This window comes from Gorilla gorilla, chromosome 4 (assembly GCF_029281585.2).
Source record: "Gorilla gorilla gorilla isolate KB3781 chromosome 4, NHGRI_mGorGor1-v2.1_pri, whole genome shotgun sequence".
NCBI lineage: Eukaryota > Metazoa > Chordata > Mammalia > Primates > Hominidae > Gorilla > Gorilla gorilla.
In genome coordinates, this window is record NC_073228.2 from 110,876,220 (window position 1) to 110,903,046 (window position 26,827).

At 35.0% G+C, this 26,827-nt stretch overlaps 1 long non-coding RNA gene across 2 annotated transcripts in view; it reads right to left on the reverse strand.

Moving 5' to 3' along the window:
* The window catches only part of LOC129533506 (uncharacterized), a 222,011-nt gene that overhangs the window by 7,772 nt on the left and 187,412 nt on the right, over positions 1-26,827 (reverse strand). For both annotated transcript variants that reach the window (XR_008679777.2, XR_008679776.2), the window contains exon 3: positions 4,014-4,061. This is a non-coding gene — a long non-coding RNA (uncharacterized lncRNA). The remainder of the gene's footprint in view (positions 1-4,013; positions 4,062-26,827) is intronic.

Here is a 26,827-nt window from a genome sequence, read left to right on the forward strand (position 1 = left end):
AGTGACACTTAGTGCATACACAATGCTTTGCAACCATCACCTCTCTCTAGTTTCAAAACTTTTTTCATTACCCCAGTAAAGCACTGTATCACATTGAGTTATTCCATACCACCTTCTCCCCTTCATTTCCTAGCAATTAATTTATTTTCTGTCTCTTTTTGCATATTCTAGATATTTCATATAAAAGGAATCATGTAATGTGTAAGCTTTTTACTTGGCTTCTTCACCTAGCATAATGTTTTCAAGGTTGACCCACATCGTAGAATTAAAAAAAGCAGTATGTACTCCATTCTTTTCCACAGCAGAATAATATTCCATTGTACAGCTATACAAAAATTTGCTTATCTATTTATCCATTAATTAACATTAAAGTTAATTTGTTTAATAGTCCTTATCTTATAGGGTTCTTATGAAGATCTAACTAATTAATATTTGGAAAGCACATAAAATATTGCTTATTTCTATGTTTCTTAAAATGAATATAGTTCTATACTTGTAACCGTATATGTTATTCATATTTGCATATCTATGGAAATCACTGATCAAAAATGTACCAAATAGATAACAATTACTTTCCTAAGTGTTGATATTGTGAATGGCTTTTATATTTTCTGAGGGTTTTATATTTTTTGAAATTTTAAATAAATGTATCCCTTTTATGTAAAATACATAAAAATTAAAATTACTTTGTGAGATACACTTAATCATTATTCATATGTAATTTCAGCATCATGTCTATCCATTTAAAATTTGTCTAACAAACGAATAGTTCCATGAGTACATATGCACATGGAATTTAATGTTCTTTTTAAACTATATTTTTCTATTTTCCAATGGCAATTGTCCTAAGTAAAATTTGCCCTAGACATTGTCTGCAGCTATCTTTTCCTGTGTGTTATTGCAGTTCTAAAGCTCATGATTTGAGAAACCTCTTGTCCAGGACCCTCAGCCTCCTCTATCTTATCTAGCACCCATGAGGGTAAACTGCTGGTGCTCCAGAGGTAGCGTCATCAAGTTGAAAGCTGCATCACAGAGCCACACTGCAGTAGCTGGTATGAGCCACTTTTTCCTAAAGGGACCATTACACTGACTCTAAACAGGCTTGTATCGGTATTGATATCAGTTCTACTAAGTGTTGAAAACTGCAAGTGAGGCCCATTGGCTGCCAGTGAGAAAGAGGAGAGCAGCAGTGGTTACAGACTCATCCATTATAAGTGTAACCCATGACAGCACGAAACCTACTCATCCTAAATCCATGTTGCAGAAACCCAGTGTAAAATTTCTGGTGTCTTCTTTAGACAATAGCCTAGTCATTGTACTATATCTTAGTCCCTTGTAGAATGAAACTTAGGATATAAAAAACAAATATCCTACTTTTCCTTTTGTGATTGAAACAAGTTATATAATTTCAGAAAACTACATAATACCTTTAATAATGCATATATGAAATTTACAGAATAATCTCTGTACTCCTTGACTGTGTATCCAGAAAATAAATAAATGTAACTTAATTATAAGATCTGGCTTTTTGTGGTGCCCATATTCAGATGCTCTATTTTCCACTGTACTGAACAGAATAGGCCAAAGTGATACTCTGTGATGCATGTAAAAACAAGTCAGTTGCATCACTTTTTTTTTCTGTTTTTCTACAGCATTTTTTGAAACACTATGTCAAAAATAATTTCTACCATTATCACTTGAGACTACATAAAAATTTCTGCATGCTGTCCTTTGCTATTCATTTCTATCAATAAATATATTTCTATTAGACCTTAAAAAGTATGGCTATTGTTTACTTTCTTGTGACTACTATGAATAAAGGGTAGAGATGAAACCACAAACAACTGAAACATTTTCATAAAACTGAAGAGTTATGTCAATAATAATATCCCTAAAAACCAAACAAACTTCCTGAAAACAATATGAAGTAAAAGGGAGGGCCACTTTCAGAGAAACAAAATATCTTCTTACTCTTTTTCGTTTTAATTAAAATGAATGAAAACAAAATGAGATAGGAGAAATCATACCTCACTTTCTACACAGTCCTTCAGGCAAGTTTACTAAATGACAGTTGGCAAAATTGAATAAAGGATCTTATAAATTACACTCCTGGAATTCATGACATGATCTCATATCTCACCAGTGCAATGTTGCATAAGGCTGCATGAAATTGCCCAGTTCTGTGGTACCAATGTATACTATTATTAGGAACAATGTAACAGTTCAAATCATATCACATTAAAAAGGTTCAACAACTTTACCATATCAGCTTGCCCCTTGAGGCTGGGTGTGATGGCTCACGCCTGTAATCCCAGCACTTTGGGAGTCCGAGGTGGGTGGATCACCAGAGGTCAGGAGCTGGAGGCCAACCTAGCCAACATGGTGAAACCCTATCTCTACTAAAAAAACAAAAATTAGCCAGGCGTGGTGGCAGGTGCCTGTAAGTCCACCTACTCTGGAGGCTGAGGCAGGAGAATCACTTGAACCCAGGAGATGGAGGGTGCAGTGAGCCAAGATCGCACCACTGCACACCAGCCTGGGTGACAGAGTAAGACTCTGTCTCCAAAAAAAAAAAAAAAGCCCCCTGAAAAATCACATTCTGTTATATCATGTATCCTGTAATGTTACATTTTGTTTATTTTCATTTCAGTATGAATTTAACAAATAATCACCAAAATCCAAATATGCCTAACTCTATATGAGGTAAACATAAGTTAGTATTTTGTCTAAAGCAAATGTGAGTAAAAGATTAAGATAGAATATATGTCAAAGATTCGTGGAAGAAAATGTTCTGTTCCTTCATAGAGAGGGATGAACGGAGGTAAAGCTACTCACCTAGTGTGTAACTACCAAAGGTCAATTCAAAGAGCCCATGGAGCACATGTGTTCTTTCCCATGACCCCAGTTCTCATTCTCCATATTGAAGCCGGAATGAATTTTCTAAGCATGATTAAGCTTCTGTCATTCCCTGGCTTACAGATGGCTTTCAATCGTAAATAAATTCAAATTATTTTTCTTGCCCATAAGGACCAATATCTCTGTCCCCTGCCTGCCACCCTGAATTCATCTTGCACTGCCTTCTGTTCTAGTCACTGTGCTCTGGCCACGCTAGGCTTTCTGATCTGGACATGATTAGCTCATGTACACCTAAGGGCCACCCAGTGCTAAGGGCCACCCAGTCACTCTCCTATCACTTTGCCTTATTTTCTTCCCAGAATGTATTAACAGAAAACTCACTGTATTTCCATATTGGCCTCCCAACTAAATTTCAAGAGTAAGAATTTTGCCTATCTTATCTAATTCTTGATATATAGTAGATTCTCAAATAATATTTGTGCTATGGATAACCATATATAATGACCAATGACTTTGTATCCAATTTTTCAGAAAACCAATACATACTTATCCAAGTATGGAATTGAACAGCAATCGTAAAAAGAAAAGAACTGGATAAGGATCCCTTCTGATTACTTTTAAGCTATAGTCTTAGTGAAAGTGAACACCCTTGATAAAAAAAAAAATGCAGATAAAGCCAAGAAGGAAGCAAGGCCAAGACAACAGCAGGAACATGGCAGAAAACAAATAGCCCTCTCCCACTAATCGTACTTTAGGATCCTGTGGACACGTTGGTGAGAAGAGGAAATGTTTCCACAAGCCAATATTTTTTTGTATATTGAAATTACATAATATTCTATTCTTTAAAAAGAGTTCTAAGGACTAACACAATGACACTTCAGAAAGAATATCAAGATCTTAGCAGCTCAAAACACACACAGGTTATACCGTATGAATGAGAAAAGATCAGCCAATAGTGGTGTTTAGTCACGTAACTACTTAGTATGCAAGTATAATGTTTCCTTTTTAAAACTATATTACTAATCTTAAAATTATTTTACTTTTAAGCATACAACCACATGTGTGCACATACAGGCAACATAAATTACGACCTTGAACAAATTAACCTGTTTGTATCTCAGTTTTCTCATCAGCAAAATATAGAAAATAGTACTCACCTCATAAAGTTGTTATAAGTATTAAATAACTTCATACATGTAGAGCACCTAGAAGAGATCATGGCACAAAGTAAATAATATAAATTAACTAACTATATAAAAACAGATTTTGGAAACACATTAAATATGCCTACTCTCATTAGACTGTAGTTATTGTATCATGTATACCATTAATAAACATTCAGTAACTGCTTAATGCCTAACCAATCATAAGTATTTACATTAATCTGGGAAAGGGATCACAAACACTTAAGAGAAAATGATTCAAAGAACAAATATAGAGAGGTTAATCTAGTACTAATAAAATCAATCCATTCATAAGATTAAGTTAATTCAACCCTAAGGGAAAAACGCACTAATAGCATTAGTAAAATGCTTAGCAGTTGACAAGCATTTTCACATACATTATCTCATTTAAGCTCCATAATTATACTTATGATGACTAAAATTTAAAATGTTTATGGGATTTACTTGTGATCACATTTCTAATAAATACTGATGCCATTCCAAATCCTGGACAGGTGTTGCTTTCATAACATTTTATATTTCCTTTAAAGCCACTAAAGAAAAAGCACATGAACTATGACAGTTTCATTTCACATTATTCTTTCAATAAATATGTATTCAGCACCTACTATGTGCCAAGAATTATTCTAAGTATAGGAGACAGAGTGGTTTTAACAAAATCAAAATATATTGCCCTTAATAGAGTTTATTCTCTACATTCTAGAGCAGAAAATAAACACTCCAAAAGATAAGTAAAATAATGAAATTTTAGATGGTGCTAAATGCTATATAGAGTCAAAAAAGCAGAAAAGGGAGCTAACGTGTGCCTGAGAAATGAGGGTGTTATGACTTAGAAAAAAGTCAATACGGTGTTTAGGAAATCCTCACTAACAAGGTGATATTTGATAAAATACTTTAAACTAGCTTTGCAGGCCATTGTGGATATTTTGAGGAAGCTCAATTCAGGCAAAGAGAAAACCCACACAGAAGAGTGTCTGACATTTTTAAGGACATCAATGGACTGAAGCCAAATGAGTGAGGAGTGAAGCAAGAGGAAAAGTCAAAAAGGTTATGGGAAGCCAGATCAGTTATGACCTTCTTGGTCATTGTAAAACCTTTGGTTATTTTCCAAGTGAGACGGGAATGGAGAATTCCATGAAGAAGGGTTTCATAACTTGACTATGTTTCAAAAGAATGACAACATGACTCCTGCTGGTGAGTTGACTGGAGGGAAGGGAAGCAGGGAGGTGACAAGGGCAAAAGATTAATGTTAGAAGACTACTGCTGTAACCAAGGGGAAAGATGAGGATGACTTGATGCAAGGAATTAGCAATGAAGGTGGCGGAATAGGTGGATTCTGAATATATTTAAAAGGTAAAGTCATTAAAATTGGATGGCAAATGAGATATGAGGTGTAAAAGAAAGAGAAAAGTCAAGGATGATTTAAGCCTGATCCCCTAGAAGAATGGAGTTCCAATTAACTAAGATAGGACAGTCTACTGAGAAGTCAGGCTTGGGCAGGGACATGCTTTATTTCAGACATGTAAAGTTTGAAATTCAAATCAGACAGTTAAGTGGAGGCGTTGAGTAGGCAATTGGATATCTAAGTCTACAGTTCAGAAAACAGTTCAAACTAAAATTATAAATTTAAAATATATATGTATACATATGCCAAAAATACACATATACACATGCATGCACATGCCCACACACACACACACGCACACATATTTAAGACTGAGCCTGGAAGAGAACAGCAAAAGGATGAGAATACAGAAGGGAGGCTAGGAGCAGTGGCTCACACCTATAATCCCAGCACTTTGGAAGGCCGAGGTGGGAGGATCACCTGAGGTCAGGAGTTTGAGACCAGCCTGGCCAACATAGTGAAACCCCATCTCTACTAAAACTACAAAAATTAGCCAGCATGGTGATGGGTGCCTATAATCCCAGCTACTCAGGAGGCTGAGACAGGATAATCACTTGATCCTAGGCAGTGGAGGTTGCAGTGAGCCACTTCACTCCAGCCTGGGTGGAAGAGCAAAACTCCATCTCAAAAAAAAAAAAAAAAAAAATAGAGAAGGGAACCAAGGTCAAAGACCAAGCCTGGGACTTCCCATATTAAAAGACAGGAGGGAGAAGGAATCAATAAATTGTTCCACGTGGCCACTGATGTCAGCAAAATTTATTTAGAGGAGAGTGAGCAATCATTAAGTGAAATTTATGCAATTAGGTATTTACATAATGGTTCACTAAAGAAAACTAGAGAATTGTTAGTCAACCCTAAATCCTATATTTTCACTATTTATCTAGGGTTCGTAGGCAAAATGGCAAAAGAATACACTTTATAATGGGCAAAAAATGATGAAAAAAATGAAAATGTGATTATTATAGCAGAAACTTTATGACTAATAACTCATTTTTTTCTTCACATTACACCAAATGCAAGTTTAGTGGGAGCGGTGAGCAATTTCAGTCAATGTGGCACCAGCAGATAACACTGAGAACACATGAAAATGGTAAAAAGGGCATGGCTTTTTCCTCTGTCCTTATAGATCTTATAGTTATTTTAGCTTGGAAAGAAACAGTATTATAAATTTCCTTCACCCCAGAAATGAGGCATCAATTGTTCCAACTATGATTCTATGTAGCCTTAAATGTATTTTGCTCATTTTGGAAGAGATTCAGAAGTAGGACATCAAGCAACTAGCCTAATTATTTTTTGAAGATAATCATCGCTACTATAACACATATGCATGCTCTTTGCCAAAATCACCACCCAAGTTCCCTTAGAACATTATTTTTATTTATCAAATAATCTGTTTACAATTAAAACATAATTCTGAAGAGATTAAGAGATTCATGTTCTTTTTTTTTTAACTTAAAAAGGATAAAGGTTTGAATGGTGTGGTAATGGTAATGTTTATAAAAGTTATAAGGTAGTTGTACCAACTGAGAAAGGGTTAGAAAATTTGAGACAGAAGAGCTCTGCCAGAAGGGCCAATGTGAAGATTTCATGTAAGGATATAAGAAATATCCCTTTGAATGTAAGTTTTGTTCAAATCATGACTTTTTTTTCTTTTAACCTGCTTTCTATTTAGTCATTCAAGTTTAATAAAAACAGAAAAAGAACAGATACAACCACAGAAATACAGGCTGAACACTTTCCAGTGATTCATTCTGTAAGAAAATTCACCAGTATAATTTTCTCTGTTATTTATATCAATGCAGATCAATTTATACTCAAAACATACTGCTCTTGCCACTTACAGACTGACAGAAAGAAGCCAGAAGACACAGATGATCTCTCCATATGACTGCCAGTCAAGCATTCACGAATGGGTCCTAAATACTACCTTGGATAACAATTTTTACAGCATGACAATATGTATGTCTCACTTCAAGTTCAAATTGTTATAAAATACTTATCACCATAAAAATAAAGTTCAAAATTATAAAGATAACTGAGAATCAAATCATCCTCTAAAAGAATTTCCTGGGGTCTCAAGTTATCCCTTTATTTAACATTCTCATGAATATGTTGTTTTCTACAAGCAAAATCACAGGATGTCTGTCATTTTTGCTTTGTTCCACAAAGTAAAAAATACTTGAGGATACAAAAAAAAACCAAAATATTAAGTTTCCAAAAATTTATCAACACCAAAAAGTGAAGTATTATTTTAGTACAAATAAGGGGAAAATATACATTTTTTTCTAAATCAGCACATATTTACTTTATAAAGACTGGTACCCGGGGGAAGAATGCCATTCATTTCTCATAAGTTATACAAGGAGTCAATGGCAGGTGTTAAGCATGAGATAGAAATGAAAAAATCTTCAAAGCAATAACAGACACAGGAAACACATCCCAAAGGGAAATAGGAGAACCACAGAAAAGAAATCAAGTGAAGTGAATACAACCTCACAACTAGTGCAAATCCCTCAGGAATTCTCCTAATATCAACCGTTAAAGCCACGTGTTTAACATTTGATAAATGTAAGCTCTTATTTGTCAAATGGGGAAGCTTCAGACACAGTAAGCATTAACCTGATCCATAAAAGGCATTATATTGTCTGTCTTTGCATTTCATTGCATAATGACTTCACAAACATGCACATCCAAATCTTGCTTCTATGTTTCATTCTTATAAGTCAAATAAATAGATGACTTTCTTATTTGAACATTAGGTTCAAGGAGCTCATTCTTTACAAAGATGGTTACTGAAATAAATCATGGCCATGTCTACGTAATAGAAACATTGAAACAATCTCTTCCATGCTTTGCTCCACACATCCTATTTTCCTCAATCAACATGACACTCTAAAAGGGTTCAATGAGAAAATGAACTTCTCTGGTATCTTCACAGCAGATTTGTTACCAAGCATGTTTCACCCCTACTGAGAAGTTGCCAGAAATAAAAATAGAAAGATGAGTAATAGGAATGTGGGTGTGACAGTATGACCCAGAATTTAGAAAATGGATGTGGAGAGTCTTGTTCTAGATCTTTCATTAAGTAGCCTTCAGTAAGTCACAGTCTTACTTTAGATTTCAGCTCCTCAGCTATAACATGAAATTGTTAACTAAACAGTCTTTAAGGCCCTGCCATCTCTAACACCGTATTTCTAAATTATCCCAAGCTGCCATTAAACAGAAAGAGAATCAGCTAAGACTATAAATTCTAGTGCATCAGGCTGTCCATCCCCACTCCCTGTCCAGGTACAGGCACTTGTTGCACACTGGGAGGGATGGTGGTAAATTCTTAACAAAATATTTATTCATTCAATGCTCATAACAACTCTATAAGAAAGATATTGTCATCCTTTTCCTCTATTTTACAGATGAGGAAAAAGAAAAATTAAATAGCTTGCCACAAACTCTATACTGAATTCAGTATAATAAGCCATAATAACTCCATTCTCTACTGCCTTCCAATCAGACAGATAAAGAAACAATTCTGTCAAGGAAGAGAAAGCTCAACCAAGCCCTCTGAAATAGCTCGATTAGTAAATAAAGTGATTAAGAGTCTTATTTGGAAGTCGGGAAAGCAAAATTGATTTCACAAAATAGGGACAAACTGACATGGATTAAGGCTCCCATTTCCAATTAATTTCTTAGCTGCAGAGATTTTTGTTGAAATCCTGGAGATTGACTAGAATGGTGCCCCAATAACCCCATGACAAGTGAAGAAGCAATTGAAGTGAGATAATAAAGACACCTTAATAGGATCCATGCATTAGAATTTTGGACTAAAACAGAAGAAGGAATTAACATTTATTCAGCCAGATCCATGTATCTAAATCTCTTATAACAGTTAGACTTTTTCTTCTTCTGTCACTATAATTCCCTCCATCAGCTTGTAAAACATCTCCTTAATTCAAAATTCTGTAATATCAGGAATAAAAACTATCCACAGCATGAGTACTCAGAGCAACACTTTGCCACAGTATTTTTCCAAAATGGTCCCAAATTCTAAGACTGTCCTACTTGAGGCTGCTTCTCTTGCCAGAAACATTTTCAACCCAGAAGATTTGCCTGCGAGTTTATTTTTATGTTTAAGGATACAGTGGAGATAACTAGAATATTATTTCAGAGAACTTTCTATTTTTAAAATGATTATTTAAATAGAGTTAATTATGATACAATTTTAGATCTCACAAACCACATGGAGGAGGTCAGGGACAAAGGCACACTTGAGAAATGATTGAAAAAAATATCCCTTTTTTCAGGGAACAAGCTATGTAAACCTTCCCTTCATGAAACAGTCTGAGATTATCATCTAAAATTCAAAGAATCATGACAGAGCTTTTCGGAGGCTTTTAAAGTTAGTATCCCTTTCCTTTAAAATACTTCAGTGGGCTCTCTAAAGTAGTAAGACAAGATGCTTTTACAGTGATTTATATGGTATTTTCCATCTTAACAGCTGGACTCTTTATGTTTGTAGTACTGCCATGTGGCATGCTGTTCAAAGCAATGCAGTTTTAGAAGTCCTGAAAACAGGATGTTCACTTAAGGACTGTACAGAACATGTTACAAATTTAAAATATGAAAAGGAAAGGAATTTAGTTGCAAAGAGCATGAAACCTGAATCCACAAGCTTTTCCAATGCTTTTAAATGCAGTCAAAAGGGGATGAGAAATGTTCATTCTTCCAACTGTCAGCAAACATATGTATGCAGCTTAACTGGCCTCATAACTCCCTTAGGGCTTATTCCCTTGTTTTAGCTTCATTTTCCAACAGGTTCTAAGAATCAATAATATTTTTAAGCAGCTCTTATCTCTTGCAACAAATCTTTTATTTCTTTGGAAAAAAGAGGTAAGTATTTTAGATTAGTGCTTATAATCTTCAAGGTATGCAGAACTCCTAATTTATATATGAATAAATACACATATATTCTAATATGTACACAAAATTTTAATATACATTGAACAACGTATGAGGGCAAAGTATATTTTGATTACAAAGAATGATTATTTTGTTAGAAAAAGTTTAAAAAATCTTACACTATAACATACACAAATAAAAGTTATTAATAATACTAAACATTAGAGAATAATTTCTTGTCTTTGTTACTTAACCAAAAAATAACTGCTGGAAATAAAACAGAAAGAAATATTAGTCTCAAATGTGTACTCTTCTTAATATTGAAACTATGTACAAAACAAATTATGTGAGTGCATATTTAAAATACTTTCCATCTTTGGATCTAAAAATCCCAAATGATCAAAAATATTAGTATTAATGTTCATTTAATTTTTCACTTTAATCATTTTTATCACCATTTGAATCCAAATGTTTTATGGATTATATGCTAGAAATAATTAAAGATGTGACTTAAATAACCCATGCAAAATTTCCAAAAATTTATCTACGTTCCTTAAAAGATTCAACAGCATATAAAGGATACATAACATGGTCAAAGAAGATATTTCAAACTACATCTTTTTAGAAAATGGTAGACACATGGCTAACTTGATCTGAGAACGCTTACTATATCAATTTCAACTTTCTTCAAAATTGATAATTGAACTGCAATACAAGATAAAATATAAAAAGAGAATTGGAAAAAAAATAGTTACTCAAACACAAAACTTATTTGTATCTGGAGTTTGCACATGTTAAAAGGAAAATCAAAATATAAAGATCGATGACTCATAGATATACACAGATAACATGCCACATCTAACAAAATGTCTACACTAAACTTTTTCATCCTTCATACTTGTTCCTGGCTCCAGCTTTTATCTTCTCTGCAATCACTTTGTAGATCCAACAAATCAAAATATAAAACAAAAATATTTCATGTAATGCTTAAATATATTAAGAGGAAGTGATTATGGAGGTGACAGGAGAGGAAAGAGTGGTTCCTGTCACAGTATCCATAACCTCTGGTACAGTCTCAAGTTTCAAGTTTACTGCAACTCATGTATTCTTTCATTCTTTCACTCAACAAATAATTATTGAACATCTCTTATGTGCCACATGCTGTCCTAAGCACTACAGACAGAACAGTGGGTTCTATAGATAATGTCTCTATTCTTCTGACCCTATGTTATGGTGTGAGGAAGACAGAAAATAATAATAATAACATAATAATTAGCAAACAAGATTATTTCAGACAGTCGTAAGAGCTGTGAAAACACTAAAATAGAGAAATGCGATGAAGAATGATTGAAGGGATGCAAATTAGGTATACAGGAAAGATGTCTGTGGAAAGGTTATATTTGAGCTGAAACATAGACAGTGAGAAGGTAGTCATGTCCATATTTTGGTGAGACATTTTATAGCACGAGGAACAAATATAAAGGCCTGCATGCAATGTGAACATATGCTTAAAAAACAGAAAGAAGAAATATAAAGAAGGTTGGTGGAGCATAGTAAGCAAGGCAAAAAGAATGAGGTTACTAGATCAAGTCAGGTAAACAGGCATACAGGGCTGCTGCTTGTGGTTGGGTCTTCTATAGGCATGGCTCTTCCTGAAGTTTTAAAGGGCACCACTAAGTAATATGCAGTGGAGTGGATTCATTAAGGTTCTCATTTTGAAGAGAAAGCAGGACATTCAGTACCACAGACATGTGCAAACTTCCTGAGGTCTTACACCAACCAGAACTTCAGGGAGCCTCCCAAAATTCCATGAGGACCTATTCATACTACTTACCACTGATAAACTCATCATCCCAGGATATTTTTACAACTGATGACTCAAGAATTCCTGTGCTTCATTTAGGGAGTAGGTATTTTTCATAGGCTAGGAGCCCGTATGCCTGGCATCTGGCCTCCTGGATGTTCCTATCTGAGTACTGTCAACTGATCATGTGCTACAACATACCAGAGGATAGACTGGTATCCTCCTTTTAATCTAAGGGAATGTCAATGTCTTCTACATTTTCATCTTTGCCAGTGGACTCATAGTGAAGGTACCAGTTTCTTAGATATGTTTACTCTGTTTTCTAATCATTAACTCCAGAAATCAAACAATTAAAAGAGGAAATTTCTGATATAGCTCTGAATGATACATCAATATAAATAACATAAACGTAAAATAAATGTAAATTCAGATCTATCATGGAAATTTCATGTTTCTATACATATTCCTAAGCCTTAAAATAGTCTCAGAACATGCTAATATAGGCTATACAAAAATACTTAAATATAAAATATTTTCTGTGTATGGTAAAGCTAATAAAGCTTTTTTAAAAATTACACCTAAGTGTTAATTACTACAATTTTTAAATGTTTTTCCAATTACAGAAGACATGCAATAATCACACAGAAAATTTAGAAAGTATAAAAGAAATAAGAAAATAGAAATTAAGGTGAATTCTAACAGAGATAAGCAGTCTTAATATTTTATAATTTATCACTGATTTTTTTTTGCCCATCTACATATTATAGATGGAGACCACATAGTTTCAGCCTATACTCTGCTTTTATTCTACAACTGTTTTACAGAAAACATCTCCATCTCCAACCAATTTAAAATTCTCCAAAACCTCAATCCTAATATTTATAAAATATTTCATTTATAATTACACCACAAATTTTATAAATCTCTCCTTCCACTAAGCAGAAACTTTATTTCCAATTTGTTCCTATTGTAAAAATAATGCAATGAAAAATATTGAATTAAAATCATTTTGTATTATTTCATAAGAATTCCTAAAAGTAGACATAGTAGACATCTACTTTTTTTGTTTTTTTAACATGTATTGCTAAATAGCATTCTACAAAGTGTTAATTTATCCAATTATCTGAGGATATGAGAATAGTCATAACACTACTTCAGAAAGAATACTATGAAATTTTAACTGAGCTTGATAATTATGGTAAGTGGTATCATATTGTCTAACTTGGACTTCCTCACTCACTACAGAGGCTGAAACCATTTTTGTATGTTTCTAGAATGTAAGGTGCACCCTTTTGCCTTCTCATTATCTTCCAGCCTGCAACACATATGTGATAGTTGGATGGACTGAGAAATGGCCTTGAAGATAGCCCCCTCAAGTGAGAACAGTACAGATAAAATCTGAAACAAAACTGGACATTGATAATATCCAGGATCCATCATACCAACCTTGGACTTCTTTTCTCCGTACATATTTATGGGAATAAAAATAATGAGACGGGACAATTCCCTTGGCTCCTCTGCAGGACCACTTGCAAAGGGGGTGGTTCATTTACTCGGCTGCCATGCATTCAAACCATTTATGGGAGGGGGAGCCCACAGGTCAGCCAGGGCGAGTGCTTTTGAGCTCCAGCCCCATGGCAGTGTCAAGGGATGTTACAATGCTCTTTTAGCTTTGCCGTCTGTGGATGGCTAAGTGTTAACCAGCTCACTGGAGAGTCAGGGTGACAGCCTTTTACACCTTGCCCTCTTGGTACCCAGGTCCTTGTCTGGCATCCAGGAAGAATCAAGTCACATGGACTTGAACGATGGTGAATACAGGGATTTTACTGAGTGATGAAGGTGGCTTTCAGCAGGATGGATGGGGAGCTGGAGAAGGGATGGAGTGGGAAGATGATCTTCCCCTGGAGTTCAGCCATCCCATGGCTGATCTCTCCAACTGTCCCCAGCCAAATGCTTCTCGACATTCGAATGCTCCTTCTCTGCTGTACGCTTTGTTCTGCCAGTGGAGCTTGGGGTTTATATGGGCAGAGGATAGGGGCATGGCAGACCAGAGTGGTCTTAGAAAAGGCAGCAGTTGGGTGTGAAAACAGAAATGCCTGTTCCCATTTAGGGCCTTTGCTGGGGAATTGCCCTCTTCTACCCAGTATTTCCTTGACTTCCGTCTCTATCATTTATAAATAAACTTCTACGTTGTTTAACTTATTCTTTATTGTTGGTCTCAGCTATTCAAAGCTGAACACAATTTCTAATTTATACAACTTGAAAAGTTGAGCATGATGTATCTATTTTTAATTTTTAATTTTCTATTTTTGATGTATCCATTTTTAAATGATACAAAACAGTATCATTTACAATATGACTTGGGTTGTTGTTTTAAGAGAAAGAAAAAAATTTACACCAAGATGTTGACAATAGGGTGGTTCAATTATGAGTGATTTATTTAGTCCTTGTTTTTATTTTTACCTGTTCATTTGTTCTTATTTTTTCTATCACATGATTTAACTTAGGAAAACCTGTTATCTTTATAATATTCAATATTTTCTATCCAGGAACATAGCACAGTTCTCCATGTGCTATCCTTCTTTGATAGCTACCCATACACATGAGTAGCTTGCTTCACATGCTCTACCATTTAACTCATTAGGATTTTTCTTTACTATTTTATATTATTTATATTAATGAGAAAATAGTCTTTTTAACTATCATTACCTTATATTTTGTTGTACAGAAAAGCTGTGAATTTTTATATGTTTATTTTATATCTTTCAATTTTACAGAATTCAATGAGTTACCAACTTCTATAAGTTAAAATGTTTTCAGCTGATGTAAGCAAACTATATGAAAATTACCATTTTTGCCCTCTTTAGTCAATCATTATTCTCTTATTTTTGTTTTAAATAATAAATCTTGGCTGAAATTTTTATTAAAAAGTTAGAAAATAAAACTCATGTGCATATAACATTTTTAATCATTTCAGTGGCAATAACTCCAGTGTTTCCCAGTTAAATATCATGTTGGCTCTGGGCCTAAAAGAGATAGTCTTCATTATACTAAACAATATAGCCCTATTTATCTAAATTTAAAAGATATAGCTCTTAAAATAGAAGTTAATATTTATTTCACACTTTAAGGCACTGTTAACATATTAACTAAATTAATATATTTAATTCCCACAACAAAGTTCTGAGGCACATGCCATTAGTATTTGCATTTTTCAAATAAAGAAACTGGAGCACAGATAGGTTGCCTGCTAATATTCTATTACTCTATCAAGATTCCTTTTGAAGAGGCTTCTATTAAAATTCTCATATGGCTTGTTTTGTTTATACTGATGATGCAATGATCACAAGAGAGAACTAAAAATTGATTACATTTGGGGGATCAATCCTGCTTGGTTTGGGTGAATAATTCTGCCAGAGTTTCCTAGTGTTATATTCCATTTATAATTTTGTGTCTATATTAATATGAAAAAGTTTAATTTTTTTGTGTGATGTCTTGTTTATGGTTTTGGTATCAACGTTATGCTAGATTCATAACATGAATTGGATAGCTTTCCATCTTTTTTCTATCTTCTGATACAGCTAATATTTTCTTAATACTCTACAAATGCAGTTTTGATCTCTTCTTTGATACAAGTTATTTAGAAAAGTGATTTTAAATTTCATAGTGGATTTAAGTAGAAATCAATTAAAAGCTCAGATGAACAAAACGTTATTTGCTTGGTTGTTTAAGCTTTTGCTAATAAGGTCATCTCTATCACGTTATGAGCAGAAAATAGTGAGTAAATAAATACTATTTTCTAAAACAATTTTCAATTGCTTGAAGTGTTTGTCCAACCATTGTAAATTTGCAAAATAATCTGTCTGCTTATAGAATAGTAAGCTATATAATTTATATATACACAGAGTTATACCATGTTAAAATCTTACACTTGTTAGAGTTATATATGCTTATATGAAATGTCAAACCTTATTTATGGTTATCTAAGCTCTCTATGACTTGATTTTTTTATTCCAGCATCTATCAAAGATTAAGAGAACATCTTTAATGTCTATATGCAATAACTGTACCTTTGTAAAATTATCTGTTCTTTGCTTTCTTTTTCCTTTATGTATTTTGATATTATAGCATGAAAAGGTCATAAAATCCATTATTTCATCGAAATTGTAGAATGTATATCATCAATTTAAAATTACCTTATTTGTTATATTTACTCATTGGTTACCAACTAAGCTACTCTTTAATTTAAATTTTTAATTTTCCTGATAAACTTTCAACATTATTTAATTTCAGACAGGTGTGTAATGTGGATTTTGGTTTGTCTATTTTAAATAGCAGATAATTGCATGTTGCTTTTTAATTCAACACTTGTGGTTTTCTTTATATAACATCATTTAGAGAGTTTATGTATATTTTTCGTATATTTTTAGATTATTGACACATATCTATTCTTATATCTGGCACCCTCGTTCTTAATTTCTACTTTTCTAGGCTTTTTTGCTTTTTTCATTGTTTTCTATTCTATGACATTTATACTATTTGACTTTTTCCTTTTTTGCATATTTCTCTTAATATTGTACAAATAAAAATGATACCTCTTGAGTTTTTCAAAATAGAAAAATTATCTTATTTCTTCTCTGCCTCACTCAGTCTTAATTGATAAAATACGATATTTGTGAATCAGATTTCTGTTAAAATTAATATTTCACATTGTATATCTTCTTTGAAAAAATTTTGAAATTTGTATTTATTTTATAAGCATATTCTCAGCGAATTATATTTTATAATATGGGTTTAATGTCACCTTCATTCCTTTTTTTTTTTTGAGACCAAGTTTCGCTCTGTCACCTAGGCTGGAGTGCAGTGGCACGATTTCTGCTCACTGCAACCTCCACCTTCCGGGTTCAAACAATTCTCCTGTCTCAGCCTCCCAAGTAGCTGGGTCTACAGGTGCCCACCACCACACCTGGCTAATTTTTGTATTTTTAGTAGAGGTGGGGTTTCACCATATTGGTCAGGCTGGTCTCAAACTCTTGACCTCAGGTGATTCACCCACTTCAGCCTCCCAAAGTGCTGGGATTACAGGCGTGAGCCACCGCACCCGGCCCATTCCTTTTTTATCAATATTTTACTATGAACTATTTCAAACATACAGGAAAGAAGTAATTATGGCTCATATTTACTAAGCAACTACTATGTACCAGGCACTATTCTAAGTACTTTAAAATAATTAACTTATTTAATTATTGTAATAACTTTTCGAGATAAACAGTAATTTTACTTCCATTTTGTAGTGGAGGAAACTAGGACATAGAAAAGTTATGTCATTTGCAAAAAGTAATGCAGATAAAAATGCAGAGCTCACATTCAAACCTAGGCTCTCTGTCCACTATGCCCACACTCCCCACTCTGCCATTAAGCCTTCCACTGCAGGAAAGATAGAAGCACTTCTGTTCTAGAGTTTATCCTATTTGTGATTTATTCATTTAAGGTTTCTTCTTGATTTTATTTCTTACTCACGTTTTATTTCACTATTTCTACCTATTGGATATCTTTCCTTCTTTTACTTCTTTGAAACTCCAAACTGTACTTATTCCGAAGTTCTATACATTTTAATTTTATCTGCTTTGAATTAAAATTCCAACTGTTAATGTTTATTTTATTGGTTCTCTACCTTAATTTAGTTTTCTTCATGGGTTTTGGAATTTATGGGTTTTTTTAGATAAAATAAATTGACAAGTATTTATGTTTTTGTAAATTCCCATTCACTCACTCTCTATTCTCTCTTCTCATGCCTCCTCTTCGCCACCACTTCCCAACTCCTACTCCATCTAGCACTTTTTGCCATCAAGACCCAGATCTTTTCTTTTGAAGAGACTCTCGCTGAGTACTTTCGATGACCCTGCCATAAGATTATGTTATGAAAGAAATAGAAAATAGCTTGGGGAACCTTTCATTGTCCACACAAACACTCATCTGTGTCCTAGAGCTTCAAACACTAAGATTCTCAGCAAACCGCAGGGAGATTCTGAAAACTAGGGAAATCTGCAAATGCTAATTATATGGCTTTTAAGATGTAATTAGCATTCCTTTTTCCCTAGATAGGACGTGATTAAGTGGATTTGCTATTATCCAACATGGAACATTCAGTCCATGGAACAAAATTTTGTTACCACTCTATTTTAGATTAAATATCTATCTATAGGCTAGGTCTTTGGTCCCAGCACAAACTCGCTGGCCTGAGTCATAGCATCTATTAAATACAGAGATTACCGGAGATACTTTTGTTAAGGAAGAACTGTAAAGGTGTGGAGTTTTGTAGGTATCTTTTGAAACACCTATTCCTGACCTCTTAGTTTCGTTTCACCTCTCAGTGCCTTTTCTATCTGCATTGTTACAACTTTATTATTCTTTTCAGTGTGCTGTGAGTATCTGTTCTGCAGTTGCTCAGATTTTAAAAAGTTTGGGAATCTCTGGCCTCGAGTATTTACTAATAACATAGCTGATTATATCCACTGTATTTCTGTTTTGAATCTACATATATTTATTCCCTAAAATTTCACAATCAAAGCTATGGTCCAAGAAAAATGAACAATTAAATAATTAGCTGGTAAATGTACTAGGAATTAGGAAAATGTTAGAGTAAAAATCAACTTGAATTCGAATCGTCTATATTGGCTGGACCGGATGTCTGAACTTCCGTGTGTAACTGCCCAAATTTATGACTCTAGCTGCGTGACATGAGGTACACATTTTCATAAAGGGCCAAAGACTTTTATAGAGCAGGAAAATGATTCTCTTGAAGGAAAACTAAAGGTGCTTGTTTTATAAAAATAAATGTTGGACCAAATGTTCATCCTTTATTATTCTCCCATAGGAGTTTTACAAGATGAGGATCTGGCATTTATTAGCAGGTCATTTGGGGGTCGGTGGCTGTGGGAACCCAGACTCTTTGTCTGCACTTTATCTTCACCATATGATTTTGGTATGAGTAGTTAAGTCTTTTAAAGTATAATATGTCATGAATATTTAATAATTACATTTTTTAAATAACACAAATTAAATCACCTGTCTGTTTTACTGCTCTATTGTCAATAAATACCCATTTAATTCTTCATTAGGGATTTTAAAAATATTTGTGGCTTGAACACTCATTTAGTTCTGGCTTTGTGTGTGTGTGTGTGCACATATGTGTGAGCGTGGGTGTGTCTGTGTCTATATGCCAGTATGCTATGAATGATTTCAACTATTAAATGTGATTTTAACTTTTGTTTCCTTAGTTGAACGTTTTGAATATACAAGCAATTTTAGATTCCATGTAAAATTTTTAAATGATTTTAAGATAAATAATATGATATAGGTATAAAGTGTATTTGCTAAACAGCTAGACAATCAAATACATCTACACTAAAATATTTCTGCTCAATTAGGAGTCTCAGCCAAGTCTACCAGGATAAATAAAGGAGAAAGATAAGCCTACTGCTACAATGATTCATCAAAAGTATTTAGAAAACGTCTACTGGAACTTTGTGCTACATAAAATCCAACCTGAGAAGGCATGATTCCTGCCTTCTGATTGCTTTAACAAAAAATACACAAGGAAGTTATGAAGAAAATATTAAGGCAGTTTCAAGGAGAATACACAATGGCATTATGGTAAAAACACAGGACTTAGGGTATGAAGAGGAGACTCTGTCTTTTGGTTTTGCTACTTATTGTGAAATCTTGGGCAAATCACTTAACCTCTCTTGGTCCCAATTTCTTCTGTTTTAAAGGGTTCTTGGGATAATGTGTATAGCATATGTTTGTAAATCTCCTACCTGGCCCTTTGCTCGAAAGACTCCTGCCAGACTGAATGGCTTGCTATTCCTTAAATACACAAGCACTTGTACCCTGGGGCCTTTGGAGATGTTCTTCCTGCTTTCTGGAATGCTTGTCCCCCCAGATCTGTTTGTGGACAACTTCCTCTTTTCCTTCAAATTTTGCTCAATATTCCTATAGTGGCCTGGATTGCATGCCTGCACCATAGTTCCACAGGAATCCTGTAAAGCAGGTAGCTGCAGCTTTCATCTTTTATATGGGAGACTGCCTCTGACTCCTTTGGAGACCCAAAAGATGAAGAATTCCCTTGGGCAAACAAAACATTAACAACTTTGATTACAAATATTGAGAATGTTCCAAAAATCTTCAGACAATTACCACCAATATTATGTGTACATTCAGAAATATCTAAAAAATGAGTAACAGTCCATTAAGAGTCACCCAAATAATAATGAAAATTTAAGAGTATAGAAGAGCCAGATAAAATGTCTTGAAAATTACTGTCTTCCCAGAGTCTTGCTCTAGTCAGTCACCCAAGAAGAGTTTATGGTACCCAGGAAGATGTGCCATGTAAGAGAACATTCTTGGCATTTAGGGAGTCACATGGCTTTTACATACTCAGTTCTCATACTTTTACTCCTTCCCTAAAAATAATAGTTTGTACCATTAAAAAATTATGAAGTCAAACTAGACTTATTGAAGTTCTTTATTTGAATAGATTGATTACTTTGTGAGTCTATGTAGGGCAATATTTTAATTTGTTTGGATAACGGCATAAAAACCTTATCGAGCAGACATTACATATTACACACTTTGCTTTTTATACATTATTCCTATTCTTTAGACAACCTGAATGATTATCACTATCTGTATAGATGGAAAAACTGAGGTTCAAAAAGATACAAACAATTGTCATATGGAATTATATTTTCTGTTCTGCAATTAGTCATTTATTTGGTACTTACTATGTGTTATCAAGTGCAACTATATTTATTCTTCTTTACTAATTTTCCCATATTTTCCATATTAAGGGGGCACACTAAAAAACTATAAAGACGCCCAGAAAAACAGATATGAAAGACAGTTCTTTGGTAAGATCAAATCCAGTTCCAGCATTGTTTAAAGATTTTGCTTCCTCATTTTCCCTGACTCTATTTTTCCATTTTTTATTCCAGTTTTTTAAAACATAGTACCTACATGTACTTTGGTGCCTCAAATCCTATTAGGCAAGTTTATTTCCATAAACTATTTGATTGCTAAACTATAAATTATGCAAGATATCAAGTCACACTTTAATAAAGTATAATTTGATAAAACAAAGCAAAAAATATAAATACAAGTCTCTCATTTTTATAAGTGTAAAATAGAACAGGATAAAAATATTTGTATACTCTGGCATGTATTATGGTATCATGATAACACTATTTTGGGGTCAGTATGGCTTTGATTTGAATTCAAATGTCAAAACATACTCCCTTCTCTGTAAAGATGAAACAATTCCAACTTTATAAAGTTGCTGCAAGTATTCTATGAGAACACATACAAGTTCCCAGTACAATGTCTCACACATTATATGCACTCAGTCATGGAGGTGTCTGGTTTATTCCGGTGTGACAATGATGGTATGTCCAGAGTCCTTGAACTACCATTCAGCAGCAGAGCCCCAAACAGGAGTGTGCCTTTCATGTTGCATTTAGATCCATCTCTGTTAAAGTAGAACAGCCTGACTTATTTGTTGTTGTTTTGTTTATGGCCATAATCCTTCGCCACTTATTTTGAGATCAGCATCCTAATATTCTCTGAGGCAGTACTTCTCCACAACTCTCAGTCCATGCTGTTTAGGTAGGGATGTCTCACTAAACATGGGACAGCATGGATGTGACAACATGGATGTCTCACCCCATGCTGTTTAGATGGGGATGTCCCTTCTCCTTCAGGAAAAGGGACATGGCCTGGAATGGCCAATAAAAGTCACATGATTGATTAAAGAATGATCATGGGACTCAAACAGGATCAGTGGTTGTAACCCCAATACTTCTGCTGGAACTGATAGGAAAGAAACACTCACTTTCCACTGAATTGCTGAACAAGTGGGATAGACATCTGGAGCCATTATGGGCTACTATGAAAGGATAACTCACCTAAGAATCAAACTAACTGGAGTAAAGGTGATGGAAAGAAACTGACATTTGATGGCAACTTTTAAGTTTCTGGATCCATTTGTGCTTGAAGACAAGTTATACCTCACCTTTTCAATTATGTGGATGAATCTGTGTGGCAGATGACTTTTAAAATGACCATCAATAATCCAACTTTCTAGAATTCATGCCTTTGTGTAATCCTTCCTCTTGAATATGGGTTAATAATTTGCTTTTAAAGACTAGAACAAGGCAAAAGGAATGAGATGTCAACACCATAATTAGGTTACAAAAGGCTGTGACTTCTGTCTTACTAGCATGCTCTCTCAATTGCCAGCTTGGCTTGCACACTGTGAAAAAGCAGCTGCCACAAGGGTGAGATGCCTGGTGAGGAACTCAGATGACCTTCGATCAATACAAGGGAGGAACTAATGATACAGACAGGAAGCAGGAGAGCAGGGTCCCTGGTGAGGGGTCCACCCTCAAACCTGGACCCATGACCCTAAATGAGAACAGGCATTCCTGTTTTTGCACCTGAATGTTGCTTTGTGGCCAACCCCTCCCTGCTATCCTGTGCCCATATAAACCCCAAACTCCACTGGCAGAGGAACAGAGTGGCGTGGCAGAGGAGAGAAGAGAAGAAGCATCTGAATGTCGAAGCGGCAGCTAGATGGTTGGAGATTATCTTCCCACTCCATCCCCTTTCCAGCTCCCCATCCCACTGAGAACCATCTTTATAACTCAATAAAACAGCACATGGAGAGTAATTACTAAATATTAATAAAATATTAACGCAATATTGCTAGTGATCACTAAATATTAACAGAATATTTAATCCGATGTGATTCACCAAGTTACACTGTCAATATCTTGCAAGAAAATTTGTATTGTCTTTATGAAAAGAATGAGTCATGTCTAACAATTAAATTCAGTCTAGCACGCTTTACAAAATTTACATTCTGGCTGATAAGATTGCAACAGACACACAAAATGAATCACAGGAGAAAGTGGAAAAATATTTTTAAATACCTGATCCTACAAACAAATACAATTGTTACAATTATAAACAATGAAATAACGTATTATTGTGCTTTTAGGAAATCGTATTTTTTGGAAAAAACATAATGAGAAAGTAAAAAGAGTGATAATTATTACTACTATCATTAATACAAATATATTAATATTAAATTATAAATATTATAGTAGTAAAAATCATAATTGATTTTATTGCTACTATGTGCCATGCATTGCACCTTTTCCTGTAATTGTTTTATTGCTCATAACCACCCTGTGTGAAAGATGTTGTCACATTTTTGTAAATGAGGAAACTAAAACTCAGAGAGAATAGGTAATGTCATTTAATCACGGTGAAGTTTCAAATCTAGATCTGCCTGAATTTAAAGACTGAGCTTTTTCTCTCATGCTATAGATAGGTGCAGATAAGACAGCCTTTGGGCGGTCTATTAAACTACTTAGCTCATAAAAACTAGAAAAGTAGAAAACTGAGTTATTTGTTTATTCTGGCTATAAAGATAACTAATTTAAAGCAGACAGAGGCAGCTTCCATCTCAGATGAGAACCACCTTTATAACTCAATAAAACCTCCGCATTCACCATCCTTCAAGACCTGATTCTTCCTGGACACTGAACAAGGACCTGGGTACCAAGATGGCAGGCTGTAAAAGGCTCTCGCCCTGACTCTACACTGCTCTGGTTAACACTTAGCCGTCAGTGGACAGCAACTGCTAAAAGAGCATTGTAATACATTTGGACAATCCTGTGGGGCCCGCACAGGGCCTGCTCCCACCAGAGAGAAGTGGCCAGCCGTTCCAGCTTTCCTTCGCTCCAGTTTCTGCACTCGCTTAATTTGCATGCTCCCTCCTGTGAGGAGTGGCCAGCGGCAGGCTGAGTGAAATGAGCCTCTCCAGTTCCTGCTCACAAAGGAGTCAGGGAGCTCCCCAATTTCACTAAGACACTTGGTCCAACAGTGGCCCAAGGAACTGAATGTTACCAGTAACCACTGAATGATTTAGGTAGTGGATCATTTACCATTCTAGCCGCCAGATGACACTGCTGACACCTGGCTGACACCATGACTATAGCCTTGTGAGCGACCATGAAATAGAGAGCCAAGCTAAACTGTGCTCAGATTCCTGACCCAGAGAGACCTTGAGATTAAAAAGTGTGGGTCCTTTTAAGAAGCTCAGTTTCAGAGCAACCAGGGACATAGTAATGGGTAACTAACACAATCCATTTAAGTCGCTTCTGTGTCTAGCATCCAAAAGTTCCTGACAATTTGTTTAGAAATATTTTTTTCATAGAATAAAAAAGAAGCAGCAAGATGAACAGCATTAAGAAAAGATGAACTTTTAGTAACAGTCTCAGTGGCCTTGAAACTGTCTAAACAAGTGACATAGCATGAGTTCTTTTTCAGGGTACCTTGTTTCTTGTTTTTCATTTTAACCACAAAGGAGGCAATCTTTAAATTTTAAAAAAGTCTTTAAAAGTTTAGGAATAATTTAAATGCACTTAACAGTTAAGTACTTTAAAAACTTTCAGGAAAATATGTAACAACTAGCAAAAATGAAAAATTCTCCCAGAAGTCTTAAAAAAAATTATTTTTCCCTTAGGAGTATTGAAAGAGTACGTAGAAGAAAGACTGAACAAGTTTAAGATAGAAAATAGAAATTCCGTGGTTTCTTTTTCCTTACCAAATCAGAAAATCACTACATAATAGACTGAAAATAACTTGTTTGAAGTTAGGGACATTTTGATGTAGGGAACATTTATCAAAAGACTGAAAAGACTCAGTGCAAATGACAAAGTAGAAATAGCACCTCAGCTGAAAAATGCAGATGAAGCAAATGTTTATAAGCAAGCTATAAGTCGTATTTCAAGTCCTTGCCACCAAAGGGGACCTTAGAAATGTTCTAATCCAGTCTAATTCATACTGTAGGTGAGAGAACTGAGGCCCAGAACAGTTACAGTACTTTCTAAAGCTCAAGCAATTAGTCAATAGAGAGCAAGGGTTTCTTTTATATCTTTGAACTCCAAGTTCTTTTCTTTTAGAAAGTATTACAACTATATATTACAGACATTTATAATTGGGAGTGCCCTAGGAGAATTGAAGGTGGAGTCCACAGAGCTCCCAATATTCTCCAACTACACATTTTCAGCCTTGCCATACCAAACTGCCCTAAAAAACAAACCCAAGGAGGAGCCTGCCATGAGAACCAGCCCCATCATCCAACAGTGGGATTCAGTTTGGAAGCACTGATAGCAAAATAACAATTGTTTATAACTGGGCCATTATGACAGAATGGTGCCCATTCTGACTGGTGAGGGCCCATGCCATAATGGTTGTTAGCAAAATATTTTGAATATCATCCTTGACTACATCTCTGCTTGTCTCAGTCATCACAAGGAGCTCTAAACCTCAGGCCATCCCTTATGACCAAGATTCCCCTCTTCATAAGGCTCTCTGTAGCTCCTGGTCCAGCCTAATTTCTTACTCCTCCCTTACTGCAGAAACATTTCATTGTAATGTTAGGAACTCATAGTCTGCCATCAGCAAATGACTTCTCTTCTAAATCTCTCCAATAACATTCCTTCCCATCCTAATGCTAACCTGGCTGAAAATGAGAGCACCATTTTTGCTCCTCTGTACCCCATTATTATTTTTCCCTTCATTATTATTTCCCATCATTATTTTTGCCTTCTCAAAAAAAATCAAATGAAACCACTTAGCTACTCTAAAGTACAGACCATCAGATTACAGACTCCTCTACCCCTGCTCCCACAGTCATCTTTCATCCCCCTGATTATCCCTGCTGTGGTTTACATGTATGTGCCCCTCCAAAATTCATATGTTGAAGCTTAACCACCAATATGATAGTATTCAGAGCTGGGGCCTTTAGGGAGTGATTAAGTCATGAGGACAGAACTTTCTTGAATGGGATTAATGACCTTATAAAAGAGGTACAGGAGCACTGTCTCTCTCTCTTTTGCCCTTTCCATCCCTTCCTCCATGTGAGGACATAGTGTTCATCCCTTCTGGAGGATATAACAAGAAGGAAGCAGACAGCAGCCCTCACCAGACACAATCTCTTCTATGGCCTTGATCTTGGACTTTCTAGCTGCTAAAATGGTGAGTAATAAATAATGATTTATAAATTACCCAGTCTGTGGTATTTTGTTGTATCTGCACAAATGGTCTTAGACAATCCCCCTTCACTCACTAAAGACATAAACCCTAGGATTGTTGCCTTTTTCTCCACATTTCTTCTATAATAATTTTTAATAATTGCAATGTTCACATAAAAGAACCATCCAGGTATTTCAGCTCCCAGAACTCCTTACGTCCGATTTTCTAATCTCCAGGCCACTTCTCCCACCCCACTCCCATGGTCACATCTTAGGACTTACAATCACCAATAGCATAAAACCTGTTAAATCACAACCACTTATTGTCTTCTCCATCCATTTCCAGAAGTACCTCCACTCCAATGATTCTTTGACTCCATGGGATCCACAATACAGTGGCCCTAATAAGTTTATCAGCAGTCACTTACCTTGTCCTTTCCTCCCTGTTAAAATAGCCTAGAATTCCATGGTGGTTCATCATTTTAATCACAATCCATTCCCTGCATGGACCCTAAATTCTTTGCTCTTTTCTCCCTCTATCTTACACATCTCACAATAAACAACTGAAGAGAAACTAAATTTA